Genomic DNA, 16,042 nt, shown 5'->3' on the forward strand with positions numbered 1-16,042 from the left:
CTTCCAAAACTTAAAATAATAGAAAAAACAGGAGTAAGACATAAGTAGTAACCACATATCTTTTGTATATCAGTTATTATAACAGAATTATATTTTATACATTATTTATTCAAAGATATACAGGCTTACCATACTTCATAGTTGTCAACAGAATATTATAATCTGGTGGGACAGGTCACCAGGACAGCCAAGCCATGACCCTGACCGTACACCATAGGGGCATGATTGTCCTCCCAAGGAGCCAGCCATATTGGTGCAGACTGGACCAAACTCAAGTACGGACTTAATCCACTGGCAGGCAAAGGAATTGGTGAAAAAGATGTGTTTAAACGGGAATTAAATATATATATATATATATATATATCCATCAGGATAAAATAGACTAGATTGCATTTCATAATATACTAGATCCCCAAAATCACCAAGAAGCAAGGGGAAGGGAGGAAAAATCAATAAATCAAAAATAGGGGCAAATATGAATAAATAAATAAAAAAAGGGTAAGGAGGGGAATAATGGGGTTGTTGGGGAGAGCAATACAAAAAAGAGGGGAGAGATTACAACTTCATAAAAATAACTAAGTAGTCCCCTTAATCGAAATGTATAATCATGAACATTTATTTGTTATGGCTTAATGGCAGAGAAAAGGATGGGGATAAAATTATTAAGATGAATGGAAATGGTTGGCCAAGTGGTAATTAGCATAAAAAATGAAGTAAAAAGTCAAAATGGAGATAAATACCCACTTATCCAATGAAGAAATGCCGCAGTGTATAGTGGAGAGCCGGGAGGAGCCGCCATCGGTGTCCTCCACGTGCGCTCCACTAATAAGCTGGTCCCACCGGAAGTGAAGCGCCGCCCGCCGACATCACTTCCGGTGCAGGCGCATCAGGCTACATACGGCCGCAACGGGAGGCCAAGGACAGCCCTCCCATCGTGGCACTAGGCAGCCCTGATCAAAGACCAAGAGAGGCACAGCCAGCCACAAGGGGGAGCCTACCTCTGCTTTGTGCCTGAGGCTGCACACAGAGGGCAAATGGCAGCAAACCCTGGAACACCTGTCCCACCTGGAACAATAACATGAACAACAGCATGAAACAATGTTTCAATAGAATTTATACAATAAATATACCAATATAAGAGCAACATAACATTAACAACTTGTTACATTATTACAAAATCGATTACATATCATTTATAGTATTAGCTACGTTGCCCACAGAATGCCAGAGAACTAGGACATATAAATGACATATAAAACCCAAAACCAAAATAAGCATAACTAGCCTAACATGGAAAGAAAAACACAAAAAAATGCAAAAAAAATACAAAAAAATAATTATTATTAAAAATAGAAAATAATAATATTGTATATCGAAGGAGAATCCTTTTCAAACATGGACTATAATTGTTCCGAAGTTTTCTTTGGTTGGCCTGGCAGCTCATATGGTCTATAATAAATTAATCAATGTCATAGCAGCCAATGTTCTAAGATACATCAATGGATTGTCATACATAGAATTCAACATTTGAGAACTCTAAATAATAATACAAATAAAGTGCATTGTAATTAACCTCCCTGGCAGTAATCCCAAGTGTGGCTCGGGTTAATTTTCAGTACCAAAAGCAGTAACCCCCGAGCCACACTCGGGATTACCCTGTAGTGAAACTTACCTTGTCTCTGCAATCCCCTGATGTCCTCCCGCTGTGTCCTCCGGCCGATGCTGACATCTGTCTTCCGGGTTCCATTCCCTGTGAGCGCTGCAACGCAGGGGGGTGGAACCCAGTGGGAAATTTAAAAAAATAAACAAAACATGACAAATATACATTGTAATACATTGTAATCTGTTAGGATTACATTACTGTTTGAAACCATTTCATCACAGTTTTGTCCCTAGTGCTTTGTCCAGTGCCCTGCCTGAACTTTTACTGTTCTTTCTGCCTGGAAACTTGAGAACGTCCATTGCGTCCAAAAAGCGTTTCTTTAGGTCAAAAGCGGTTTTAGACCAGCTAGAAAACAGCGATAGTGAACTGGAATTACTTGAAGAATTGAGTGATAGTGATTCGTGGGGAAATTGATCATCAGACACTGAAAGTGTTGACAGCGACGATTCTGCGACTGAGCTCAGTGATGTGCAAACTTTGTGCTCTGTTGACTGTGGTACCGATCAGGCAGTACCCCCAAGGTTCCCATTTACTGGAGGACCTGGTATGAAAGTAGACATTAAACATGACAACCCCTTGGCATACTTACAATTATTTCTGACTGATGAGGTTATTGAATAAATAGTTACTGAGAAAAACCGGTACAAAGATCAACAATTAGCTACTCTGCATTGGAAGTTTTCAAGAAGCAGAAAGTGGGAACCAGTGACCAAAAAAGACATTTGGAGATTTCTGGGCCTAATAATACTTCAGTGAGTGGTGGGGAAACCCCTTGCAGAAGTGGTATTGGACAACTAATACATTACTTGCCACTCCATTATTTGACACGGTCATGTCAAAGTACAGATTTTCCCTAAACATGAAATATTTACACTTCGAAAACAATGAAGAATTTGATAAAACTACTCATCCTGCACCGAAACTAAAGAAAATTTGGGAAGTATCTCAAATTATTCTAAAGAATTTCCAACGGAGCTATGTGCCAGAAAGAGATATCAGCATAGAAGAAAGTCTAATGGCCTACAAGGCAAGGCTCAGCTGGGTACAATACAAAGAGCACGATTTGGCATAAAATCCTACATGCTATGCGAATCGTCAACTGGCTACATTTGGAATTCAGTCATATACACTGGAAAAGGAACACAATTCAATCCAAAATACAGGAACTATGGAATGGCAACATCGTCTGTTCTTTTGCTCATTGAGCCATTGCTCAATAACATTTTATTGAAGTTCAAAGCATTACAGCAGAAGTACATTACAACCAGAAAAAAATTTTTCAGTGATATGATTACAAAGTAAATGACTAACGGTCATGAAACAAAATATGCGAATTTGCGCGAGAACTCCAGAGACAATATAACGACAATTTGTCGCGACCAGAAATGATCAGCAACATCAAACAAGTAAGGCAATTTGTTATATTTTATTTTCTTTTTTTGTTTTGGAGATAGGGAGGGGAGGAGGTAGGGTCAAAGGAGGGGGAAGGGGAGGTGGAGAGAGTGGGAAGCCAGACACATGCTTGTAGTCCAGATATGTATAGCATAGGGAGGGGTAATGCCCCCTAGATGCGCTCCCAGGGGGAGCATAAGTATAAGGCAACGGTAAGTGATACCAGCGGGCACCGTCTCAGCTGCTCTCTGAACCAATAAAACAGTGAAATGTGGCTAGACCAACACAGCTAAACAACTACTATCATAACATTATCCCCAACGAACAGTATGGTCTGCCTCGATGCCTCATAGTGATAGATTGATCCTGTACTTAAGATCGTTAGAGGAGAAGAGGCGTCAGGATGTGAAGAAAGGGAGACAGTCTGTTCCTGTACATCCGTAAATGGTCAGCTGTCCAGACTAGGTCCGCCATGAGAGTCCCCTGCCGCTGCGGAGAAAAGATTCCATTTCCTGGTGAATCGTAGTGCGTTGGCAGAGGGGGTGTGCTGCAGGCCCGTAGATTCACGTTCTCGCAGAGTCAGTAGGTCAGCATAAAGGTCTTTGATTGTGGGAGGAGAGGGCTCCAACCACCGCTTCAGGATCAGCCTGCGAGCTATCATGAGGCAGGAGAGTATCCAGGGCTTGTTATTGGAGAAGAGACTCTGGGAGTTTTTGGTTTTATGAAAGCCAGGCAATGAGGGGTCACCAAACAGTAGGAGGTAAATGTCTTTTGGTAGCAGTAGACCCGTATTTTTCGATATATATCTTAGAACCTTGTCCCAAAAGGAGGCGATTGGGGGGCACAACCAAAGTTTATGGAGCAAGGAAGGAAATTGGCATCTACACAGCGTGCAAAAGTGATGGGAAACATCTGTAGACCACCGTATATGGGAAAAATAAGCTCTATGCATAATTTTAAGTTGCTGTTCTCTCCAGAACTCGTTTGTGATGTAGCGGCGGGTGGTGAGATATCCGAACAATATGCGTTGGTTTGCTGTATCAGAGTGGAGTATAGTATTCCATGACTTCGCCACTTGGTTCGAGACGGTTTGGGAGAGTGCAATAAGAACGGGTTTGTATAGATGGGAGATCTTATGTTTACCCTGCTGTAGCCACGTATCCAGTAGAGAGGTGGCGAAGCGTTTTTGGGGTGTTCGGCAGATTGAGTCCACGAAACTAAGGCATTGTCTATAGTATAAGTAGTGACCCTTCGGCAGATTATATCGAGCGGAAAAGGTGTCAAAAGGGAGAGGCATACCCGAACATTCATCAAACAATTGAGCAAATCTAGTAATCCCTCGCTCAGTCCAATCCCCATAAGCTGAGCACTGCTGGGCCTGCGGGAACATGGGATGATTACAGATAGGCAAACACCTGGAGAGTCGCTGAGGCAACTTACAACGTCTCCTCAGGTCCCTCCAAGCCATCACAGTATCCCTGAGCAACAAGTTGCCGCGCAGCGACACCGGAAGATCCGCCGTTCCACAGTGCAGCAGCGCCGCCAGGTTCCAGGGAGCGGCTAGTTCTGAATCTAAGGCATAATTAGTATATCTGGATTCACGGCTCAACCAGTCCATACAGTTCCTCACAAGGCAGACCACATTATACAAACGAGTATCAGGTAGATCCACTCCCCCTTCCCGTTTATTTAAGTGCAATTTGGCCAACGATATTCTAGAGCGTTTCCCGTTCCATATGAAAGAGGAGACGGCTTTGCGCAGCCTGGTGACATCCGCATGTTTCAGGAGGAGTGGTAAAGTTTGGAGGGGATAAAGGAGTTTGGGGAAGGTAGCCATTTTGTATAGGTGACACCGACCGATAAAGGAGAGGGGTAAATTCGCCCACGTCTTAAGTTCTGCGCACATTTTATCGACAACCGGTGTAAAATTTAGACGGTATAGAGATGAGGAGAATCGTCCTATTTTAATGCCCAGGTAGGTGATGTGACTGGAGTTAACCCGAAGTAGTGAAGAGGAAGCCCACTGCGGAGTGCTAGTTGTATTAAGTGGGAGGATTTCACTTTTGGTGAAGTTTATACGCAGACCGGAGCACAATCTATATTCAGCAAACATGTCCTGAATAAGTGGGAGATCGTGCCCAGGGTCCGCGGTAAATATGAGGACATCGTCCGCAAACATCGCCGTACGGAGTTCCTCTCCACCCACTTTGATCCCCCGGAGCCCAGGGTGGTGCATCATGTATCTGGACAATGGTTCCAAGGCCAGATTAAAGAGCAGGGGTGACAGAGGGCACCCCTGTCTGGTACCCTTGTACAATTTAAAAGGTTGTGATATTTGACCCGCTATGACCACCTGAGCCTCGGGGGATGCATACATAGTTCTTATTGTGTGTAGAAAAGCGCCGGAAAAGCCAAATCGCAACATTACTCTGTCTAACCATTGTATATTGACATTGTCGAAGGCCTTTTCGGCGTCTAAAGTGATGATTGCAGCTGTGTTGTCAGGGTTTGTTTTGGTTACTTCTAGGGCAGTTATGACCTTTCTAATGTTGGCAGCTGCTGAACGTCCTCTGACAAATCCTGCTTGGGCTGGATGTATAAGGGATGGGAGTATAGATGCTAACCTATCCGCAATAATTTTGGAGAGCAACTTCGAGTCAACATTCAATAACGAGATGGGCCTATATGAACCCGGGTCCTGTGGATCCTTTCCAGTTTTATAAATCAGTTTAATGTGTGCCTGGTAGCCGGTCGGCATATATGGATGGCCTGACATAATGTGGTTAAAAACGCGTTGTAGAGTGGGAGCCAGGTGGTTTATGGTCAGTTTATAAAACTCTGGGGTGTACCCGTCAGGGCCAGGGGATTTCCCTGGTGTCAATCCTTGCACGGTTTTACGCACTTCCTCAATGGTTATAGGAGAGTTAAGGGCGTCCAATTGAGTCGGGGATATCGTCGGGAGTTCCACAGATGACAACCACCGCGTAGCAGTGGCGTCATCGCATGGTTCAAATCCGTACAGCGATTTATAAAAGTCCGCAAAGACCGTGTTGATTTCGGTGGGAGACTCTACAAGCCGACCATCCGCACCCCTGAGGGAACGCACTAGTGTAGGTGCAAAGGGTCCGCGGCATAAAGAGGCCATCAGCTTCCCGGGTTTGTTCCCAAAGGTGTGGAACTTCCAGTCTAGGTGAGACCTGTAGAGCCTCTCCCTATTGTCAGCCCATGCATCAAAGTTTGCCTTTGCCTTGCGCCACCTATCCCTGTTATGCTGGGAGTTGTCCATGTTAAGATCGGCCTGCGCTTTTCTAAGGGAGTCGCTGGCATCTGTGTATGCCTTGGCCACCTTTTTTTTGTATGCTGCTGCGTACGCTATAACTCGCCCCCTCAGGACTGCTTTGCCCGATTCCCATAGAAGTGTCGGGGAGGTGGAAGGAGTGTCATTAATGTCAACAAAATCAGCCCATACTTCCCCCAGAAGGGTGGCAATCCCGGGGTCTTTGGCCAAGTAGGAGGGAAATCTCCAGTGTTTGAAGGATGGGGTGGAAACATGTATGGAGATATCAATGGATATGGGAGCGTGGTCTGAAATAGCGATATCGTGGATTTTCGGTGAACTAGTGTACGGGAGCAATTTGGTATTAGCGAATGCGTAGTCTATCCTCGTGAGAGTGTTGTGGGGATGGGAGTAGAACGTGAATTCTCTGCCGGTAGGGTTCGACAAACGCCACGTGTCAGTAAGGTGTAGACTGTCTGCCATGTTAAGCAATAATGGGGAATGGTAAGTGGTCTTAGAAGACTTGGACCCCGCGGCCCGTGACCTGTCCTCAGAGGGTTGCATGAGTTGGTTAAAGTCACCGGTCACAAGTAATGGCAAATGGAGGAAAGGCGCCAGGGTGCTAGTCAATGTTTGGAAGAAGGGGGCCGAGGGGGCGGTGGGCGCGTACACGCCCGCCACCACCCACTCCTGTACCCCATCCTTGAGATGCAGTATGGCAATGCGTCCTTCCCCGTCAATGTGTTTGGCGTGAATCGTGGCTTTGTAATCCTTGTGGACTAAAATCAAAACCCCCGATTTCCCCTTCACTGCAGGTGAACCAAGAACCTGTCCCACCCAGAGCTTTTGCATTCTGTGGAAGTCTTTCTCCTCTAAATGAGTCTCCTGCAGTATAGCAATGTCCGCCCGCAGACGTTTCAGGTGTCTGAGGACGGCCATGCGTTTGTGTGGTGACCTAAGTCCTTTGACGTTCCATGAGACAATGGTCATGGGGGATCATAAAAACTGGATTGAGCCGTGAAGCCTACGAGAGCATTATGAGAACCGAGACGGTGCCTAGTAGAAAGCAGCCTATGGGTAACTATAAATAGCAGGTAGCCCGGTAAGGGCAGCATATCTGGCAGGGCAAAGGAGAGGGGCAGGGCAACTAGAAGCCCATCAGGGGCCGGGGTCAGGAGAAGGGAAAAGGGGGAAAAACATCTTAGTAACTTCGCTTTTTTCCTCATGCAATAGAGCACGTGGACGGACAGCGTTACCGGGTTTCGACTGGCTGTGTCCGAATTAGGTAATGAGATCGTTTTAAACGTCGACTCCACACGACCCAAAGGAGACACCAGTACCAGAAACCAGAGATAAGGCCGTGGCCCAGAGCACAACAACACCATGAACACAGTAACAGATAACTGATGAAAATAGTAAACCATAACTCAGAATAACATCATCAGAAGGCATGCAAACAGAATCAGTGAGCACATAACCCATGCTATTACCTGTACCTTCAAGGCAGTGAGATTGCTAAGAATCAATGAAGGTGGTAGCCGGGCCGCCGAGGACCGGGATAAAGTTCTATGTATCTTAGGGCCTCAGGAGCAGATAGACACTCAGTCACTGCCTAGATGTGGAAAATGGTATATGGTATATGACACTGGAACGTGGTGGCACCAGACCAGAGGTCTCCTCCTGGAGAGAAAAGAGAAAAGAGCGACCCGCACCAGCCGGTGCAAGGGGCCACTCAACGATTCCTGTGTCCGGACGATGGTCCGTTGGTGCGTTGCCGCTTCGTCGGATCCTTCCGTGGACTCCGTTGCTCTCTCGCCCCCTGAGGGCGCTGGGGAGACGGGGTCGCTGGTGGCTCCACCTGGATATTGAAGTGTCGGTCAAGAAAGTGCATTGCTTCCTCAGGGTGTGTGAAAGACTTTTGTTCCCCTGATAAATCGGTTAAGCGTAAAGTAGCGGGATAAGCTAAGGTGAACTTGATAGTTTTGCGGTAAAGAGCTTGGCATATTGGCTGAAAGGCCTTTCTGCGTCTGGTAACCTCTTGTGAGTAATCCGCGAAGACCAACAGCTTGTGGCCATCAATTTGGAACGATTTAGAGTTCCTAAACGACTTGAGGATGTTCTGTCGGTCCATGTAATTTAAGTACCGCACTATGACAGGGCGGGGTGTTTTTCTGTCATTTGATGGGGCCCCCAGACGATGGGCTCGCTCAGCAGTGCACGTTGCATTGATCCCCAGTGCCAGGGGAATGCGGGTAGTGGTTAGGTCCAGTAACGTTTCTGCACCATATGATTCCGGGAGGCCTATGATCCGGAGGTTATTCCTCCGAGATCGGTTCTCTAGATCGTCCAGCTTGTCTAAAAGGTAGCGCTGAGTCTGCCTGGCCTGCTGGTCCATTGAGAAGGAGCCTTGGAGCTCATCCTCCACATCCGACAGTCTATGCTCCAGCTCCTGCAGCCTGCGTGTGTGGTCTCCCAGTTCCCTCTGCAGCTGGGCCATCCCCAGGGCTATCGCCTTATCCACTGCCTCTGTGATGGTGGGCGAGAGCAGGTTGGCCACTGCCAGGGCCAGAGATGCAATTTGGGCCTCAGGCATGGGCGGGGGGGACTGACCTTGATGTGTCGACTGAGTCAGAGGAGCGGCGTCCGCCATGATGGTTTCCGTGTAGGCCGCAGACGAAGCCGCGGACTCGATTTGCGGCGGTGCGGCGGAGCCGTTCGGACGGAGGAATTTGTCCATCCCGCAATGTCCTCCGATAGCGTGGGGTCGGGTCGCGGGGTCGGATGGCTCGTGCGGACTGAAAAAGTCGGTTTTGTAAGCTGATCTGCCCGGAGCCGATGTCCCACACAGCCTCTCACATGGGCGCCGGAACCGGAAGTCGCTAAATCAGGGATATTGCATAACAACCAACAACTTTTATTCATCTCATGAACTTTATTAGTGTCTTCTGCAAAACAAAATAGATGCCTATGAAACCATTAGGGCTAACCGGCGTGACATGCCACCAATGTTTTGCAATAAGAAGCTGAAGACTGGAGAAATGGTTGCCTGGCAGAAAGGTACAATTATGGCACTGCGATGGTGTGACAAAAAAGATGTGTGCCTAATGAGTACAGTTCACAATACCTTCACTGTTATGTGTGCACGAAAGGTGGGAAAAAAATCATGAAGCCACAAGTAGTGAAAGACTACATTAACACCATGGGAGGTGTTGACAGAGCCAACCAAGCAATGACATTATATGAGCAAACAGCAAAAGAAGTACTACAAAAAGATCTTCAGACATCTTTTTGAGCAATGCTTGTGGAATGCCTACATTCTGCTCAAAAAAGAAAAATAGTGACAAGCCTGTGATTCATTCTGACTTCATTTGGAAAGTTGCTTTGTGAACCACCAAACAGCATCAATGGCTGTGAATAGAGCTGGACATCGTGCTGTTGGTATTGTCAACCCGGAACACCTGGCTGGTCGTCACTTCATGGACTACATCCCACCAACCGAGAAAAAGTCAGCACCTACAAGGATGTGCATTGTGTGTTGCTCGAAGCGAGATGATAGTGGAAGGAAAATCAGAAAGGAAACCAGATTCCATTGTCCTGATTGTGATGCTGGACTTTGTGCAGTCCCATGTTTCAAATATTTTCATTCACAGGATGTTTACTAAACCATTTTGCAGTGTCTAGTATACAGTGATAAGTAATATTGCACCCATGTTTGGACACATTTCAGTTTTTGGTTTAATTACATTATTGAATAAAATGTATTATTATTATTATATTATAATTCATGATTTCGTGTTTCAAACTTTATAATACCCGGAATGTCTACTAGACTATTGTTTGGACAGATTTAAGTGAGTTATTCCTAAGAATTACAGGCCTACAATATAAAACAATGTAAAGCTTTGACATTCAAAAATACTGACATAATCATACCGCCAGGGAGGTTAAGAGGGGGAATTCTTTCAATTTTTTTTTCACAATTTTTAACCCCGAAAAGATATGCTTTGCATTCAACCTGTTGTGCTGAGATTGTTTTTTTTATTGTGCATGGCACTCATGGAAGGCCTTCTATATCAGAGAAGTTTTACTAAACTTCACTTTACAAAGTTTTTAAGATATTCACTTTGAATGCTCAGTTATCTGCAAAGAATTATTAACTAAATTGCTTTGTTCATGAAACAAAGTGAACATTCATATTAAGAAGTACACTTTTTTTAATCATTTAGTAAATTATCCCTAATGTGTTCTACATAACGACTATACTTCCCTATTTGGCTGTTGTTTCTACACTCACTAGGCTAATGTGCTATATATACAGCTACACAAACATACTGTAAAGTCCATTAACAAAGTGGAGGCATAAGAGGTTGAGAAACTGAATCACTTCTTAATGTATTTATAATTCGACCCCCAAGTTTAATTTTCAGTACTGAAATACTGTATATTAAAGTTATGCTAAATATATTTAGTTAGGTCTAAGCCATGCAGCACAGAGCACCACTTTAATCTTTTTCTAATTATGTTTAATGGTATTCTGGCTTTTTTTCTTGGGCTTCATTATTTCTCATTTATATTTATATACATAATCAATGTTTAATCAGTTTTAAATGATGTCTACATTGTTAACCTTTTGCCCACATTCTCAATGTGTACTGTAAACATTTTACCTTGTATAACCTTGCAAACTTTAGGCATGCTACATATGCCTTAAAAGTTTCAGAGAAGCCCACATGGCCATGCCTGACCCTCTCTCCTTCTGCAGCTCACCCCTCCACTTTTGCTATCAAATGCTTTCTGTCAAAATGACAGCCAGGACAGAAGCTTCTGAGTACCACATCATGCTATTACAGAAGCTGTAGCCATTGTTGTGAAAAATTGAGCTTCTGAGCAGTCTTTGTAATTACATTTTTTAATGTTGAATTAAAAAGTGTAACATTGAACATTTATTTTTTTAATCTATTTTTAAATTCCTTGCAATATTTTGTACCAGAATGATTATTTTAGTGCCATTATAAATGGGAAAAATCGTGGAATAAAATGTAAACATTTTATCTATAGTAAAATTTTTTATAACTGACATTGATCAAAGGTAGTTTATAATTAGTTTTAGAAAGACATGTTTATTCTGCCAAATAACTTAACCTGCGATGTGTAGAAATCTTAGCAGCATCATGTTTTTCTATAATGAAATACTTGGCTGAACCTCCTTCTTAAGAAGAGTCATAGACATTTCTATAGCATCATTGTAACACAAAATCAAACTAGTGGAGGGGAGATCCATACTACAATGCATACATGCTTATGGTATGGATAGGTTCACAGCAATGGCATTCTTGAATGAGTCCACCTATCAAAAAGAGCTTTTCAGCAGTTGAATTGACATTGTTATCCAAACAAAAAATGCACAGTAGCATGCATCATTTATGTACAAATATTCTGAAAGAATTTTCCAAGGTCAAACTTACATAAATTGGTCCTGAAATCAGTGTCAGTTACTAAAAATTACTCACCTTTTTACAATTCGATTATTTATACTGCAAATTGTTTAAATTTATTAACCACTAGTTCAAATAGTAAAATTTGTAGGAAAATGTAAAAGCATATATGTAATATTGGATAAACAGTTCCAAATATAGGGTATATATGGTACAAATGATTTTCAAACGTGTATTTAAAACTGGAAATTTGTATTCATATTTTGTATTAAAAATTGTTAAAAAATGTAAGCCACTGGTGGAATAACATATTAAATAACATTTACATTTTTAAATTAAAGTAGGCCTGAACATCTTTTCAACGGACCTACCTGCCAACTGATTCCCTTCCTCTCCTGTCCTCCCTCCCCTCTCCCCTCTCCACTGTATTTTTAGCAATTCAGGCTGGGTAAATTACTATTATAAATTAGATGTATAAATATCAAATACCTTAAATGTATAATGACTAATGTTAAGCTAAAAATAGGAAATGGAAAAGGAAAAGGAATATGAATATGTGGTAGTATAAGAACTAAAAAAATCTTATGAGATCATGTCAGTTTCTAAAATAAACACTAGAAACAATAAATAAATATATTGTTGTGTGATTATTAGTTTTGCAAAACTACACTTTTTTTTTTACAAATATTATGATTCAAATTGTTGTCCTCCATATGCAATTCACACAAACATTGTCTTTATTATCTCAACACAAACTAAGAAAATAAAATTCAATCAATGCTTGCAAAAATGTATAAAAATCACTAACCCTTCCAAAAGAAATAAGTCCACTTCTATTGTAATAATATATTTGCTGTAGAAATTCCCCCTTTTTATCTGCACAAACTACATTTTAGTATAAAGGACATATAAAAAAATAATTTGAAAACATATTTCAAAGTTGCAGTTCCTCACTTTTACCTCTGAGCGTCACTGTTTGACTAGGATGGAAAAGATTTCAGAATTTTAGATCTGATATTTTAGGCATCCACATTCTGCAAGGTTTGCAAGAAAAGAAGACAATCATATTTTCTGGAGTCTGCTGCACAAACAGATGGGTAATATGAGTTATTTTTCTCCATAAGCAAAGGGGATTTACCATCATATATATTTTTTTCTTTAATGGATTACAAATAATAATCATCAAAAGGCCTGAGAATGACTGAGATGAAATATCATACACTGAATTCCAAAGGAATTGGATGGCAAGTAACATTTTCCTTCTTATTTTCCTGGCTGTGTCATTCAGTATCTGGTGAGATGCATTATTCAATTGTAGAAGAAATGAGAAAAGACTCTGTTATAGCAAATATTGGTAGAGATCTGGGATTAGATATTGACAACCTATCATCTAGAAAACTGAGAATTGCATCACATGTTTCAGAGAAATATTTCTATTTGAATTTATATAATGGAAATCTGTATGTAAAGGACAGGATAGACAGAGAGACGCTGTGCAGGACTGCAGCTACTTGCTTCCTAAGCTTTGATGCTGTTATTGAAAATCCATTTAATATTGTTAAGGTCAAAATAGAAATCAGTGATGTAAATGATAATTCTCCCAGCTTTTTTCATGAAACATTCACTTTACATGTTACAGAAACAACTTCAGTTGGAACTAGATTTGCTTTACAATCTGCAGAAGATCCAGATATTGGTAATAATTCTGTGCAAACTTACAAGCTGAATGACAATCAGCATTTTACAGTGATTGAGAAAGCCAGACCAGATGGAACTAAATATCCAGAAATTTTGTTAGAGAAACCCTTAGATCGAGAGGCACAGAACATTCATACATTAACTCTAACAGCCTTAGATGGGGGAAATCCTGTGAGATCTGGTAGTGCTTCCATTACAATTATTGTTACTGATGCCAATGATAATTTCCCAGTATTTCTAAAAGAAATATATAAGGTCAGCGTAAATGAAAATATCCCAATCAATACTACAGTAATTACTGTAAATGCTACTGATGAAGATGAAGGTGTCAATGCACAGATCACATATTCATTTGGCAAAACATTAGGAAATGCCCACCATACAGGTATGTTCACCATTCACCCCACAAATGGTGACATTAAAGTAAACAGACATTTAGATTTTGAAGAAACACAATATTATGAACTCGTTGTACAAGCTAAGGATGGAGGAGGGTTTATAACTCATTGCAAAATATTATTAGAAATAATTGATATTAATGATGGTGTACCGAAGATACTAATTAGCTCATTATCTACACCAATACCCGAGGATTCTGCAGTTGGCACAATGATAGCTCTCATTGAAATTCATGATCAGGATTCAGGGGACAATGGAGAAGTTGACTGTCAGATACTTGAACCAGTGCCTTTTGACTTGATATTGTCATCTGACAGTTATTACAGAATAGCTACAAGGACTACTATGGACAGAGAACAACAGTCATCTTATAATATCACAATAATAGCTACTGACAGGGGATCGCCTCCACTTTCCAGCAGAAAAACCATTGGACTGGACATATCTGATGTAAATGACAATCCACCAGTATTTGAGAAATCCTCTTATGTTGCCTATGTATCAGAGAACAATTTGCCAGGAGCCTCAATATACAACATACAAGCATTAGATCTTGATATTGGAGAAAATTCAAAAATTACTTATTCAATCTCCAGCATAAATGCATCAAACTTTCCAGTGTCATCTTTTCTATCCATTAATATAGAGACTGGTGTCCTGTATGCACAGAAGACATTTGACTATGAGCTGGACAAAGAGTTCCAAATACAAGTTACTGCTACTGATAGTGGATCTCCATCTTTGAGTGGCAATTCTGTATTTATGATTCGTATTGTGGACCAGAATGACAATGCACCAAAAATCTTATACCCATTGCCAGAAAGTGGTGGCCAGTCTGTGTTTGAGATGGTCCCTTATTCCTCTGGAAAGGGTTCTTTAATAACAAAAGTGGTTGCAGTGGATGCAGATTCCGGACATAATTCCTGGCTGTCTTACCATTTCATAAAAGTGCCTGAACCCCCTATTTTTATTATTAACGAGAACACTGGCGAAATTAGGACATCACATGTTTTTCACGATAAGGATGTAATGAATCACAAGGTTGTGGTGATGGTGAAGGACAATGGAATTCCCGCTCTTTCAACTACCATTACAATAAGCCTTGTTGTTGCAAACAATGTACAGCAGGTGGTTCCCAAGATCAGCAATCAAATTAATGAAGATCCCCAAACAGGTTTACAGTTGTATTTAGTAATTGCCTTAGCACTGATTTCCTTTTTATTTATTGTGACAGTAATGCTGGTCATTATAGCAAAATTCAGAGTATCAAAGCATAAACCAACTTTTGAAACACTAAGTACAAGTCTGTATCCTCAACCTGATGTCAGAATGATGTCCATGTACAGTGACGGAACATTACCTTTTCCTTTATCTTACAATGTTTGTGTGGCATTGGATTCTGCTGAAAATGACTTCACTTATGTAAAATCTGACCAAAATGTCCCTGTGGATAATCTTATTGATGCTAATGATTTAGCAGTTGGAAGTAATAGCTCAAATCAAGCTTTGCAATCTAATTCTTTGATTGAGGTAAGTGAGATTTAAGTATTATATTACCATTGTTAAAAACGTAAACAGAAAAAGAATAACATACATCATAACCATTATAAATATCTAGTCTAAATTAAAACTTTAAATTATATGCAGAGTCCTAAAGTAAACACATTCACATCTATTGTACAGTTTATCGAGGCCTTGTTTGACACTCATTTTAATAAGGTGGAGGCTTTGAGTCTTGGATTTGGAGTGATTTAGTGGCCAAACAACATTTTTTACATTATTTCTACAGTGTAATAATATTACTTGTATTTGTTATTGTTTTAATTATTTTTCATCATTGGGGTTTACAATATTACAATATGGCAATAAAGCCATACAATGCAATACAAATATGGAATTATAGCAAATAAACATTTCTAAATATGATATTAGATATTAACTATTGCACATTATATTTAGAAAGAAGAATTGTTTGAAAATTGAAAAAATGTAATAAAAAATTGACTTCTAAATATTTTTGGTAAGCTTGGCGGTGAATAAATTACTAGGCAACATGTAACATTGCACTCCATATGGCGCAATGAAAATTTTCTTATGGTTAGGACAATTCTTAAAATTGCAGAGATTTTTAAATTGAAGCACATAAAATGTAATATTGTGGTGGTAATATTTTTCCAC

At 41.1% G+C, this 16,042-nt stretch overlaps 1 protein-coding gene across 2 annotated transcripts in view; it reads left to right on the plus strand.

The window, feature by feature from the left end:
- LOC309553178 (protocadherin gamma-B2-like) overlaps positions 1 to 16,042 on the plus strand; it is a 374,843-nt gene that overhangs the window by 21,099 nt on the left and 337,702 nt on the right. The gene's annotated exons all lie outside the window — the stretch shown is intronic.

The sequence above is a fragment of the Pelophylax lessonae genome, assembly GCF_965119305.1.
Source record: "Pelophylax lessonae genome assembly, chromosome: 4".
In the NCBI taxonomy this organism is placed as follows: domain Eukaryota; kingdom Metazoa; phylum Chordata; class Amphibia; order Anura; family Ranidae; genus Pelophylax; species Pelophylax lessonae.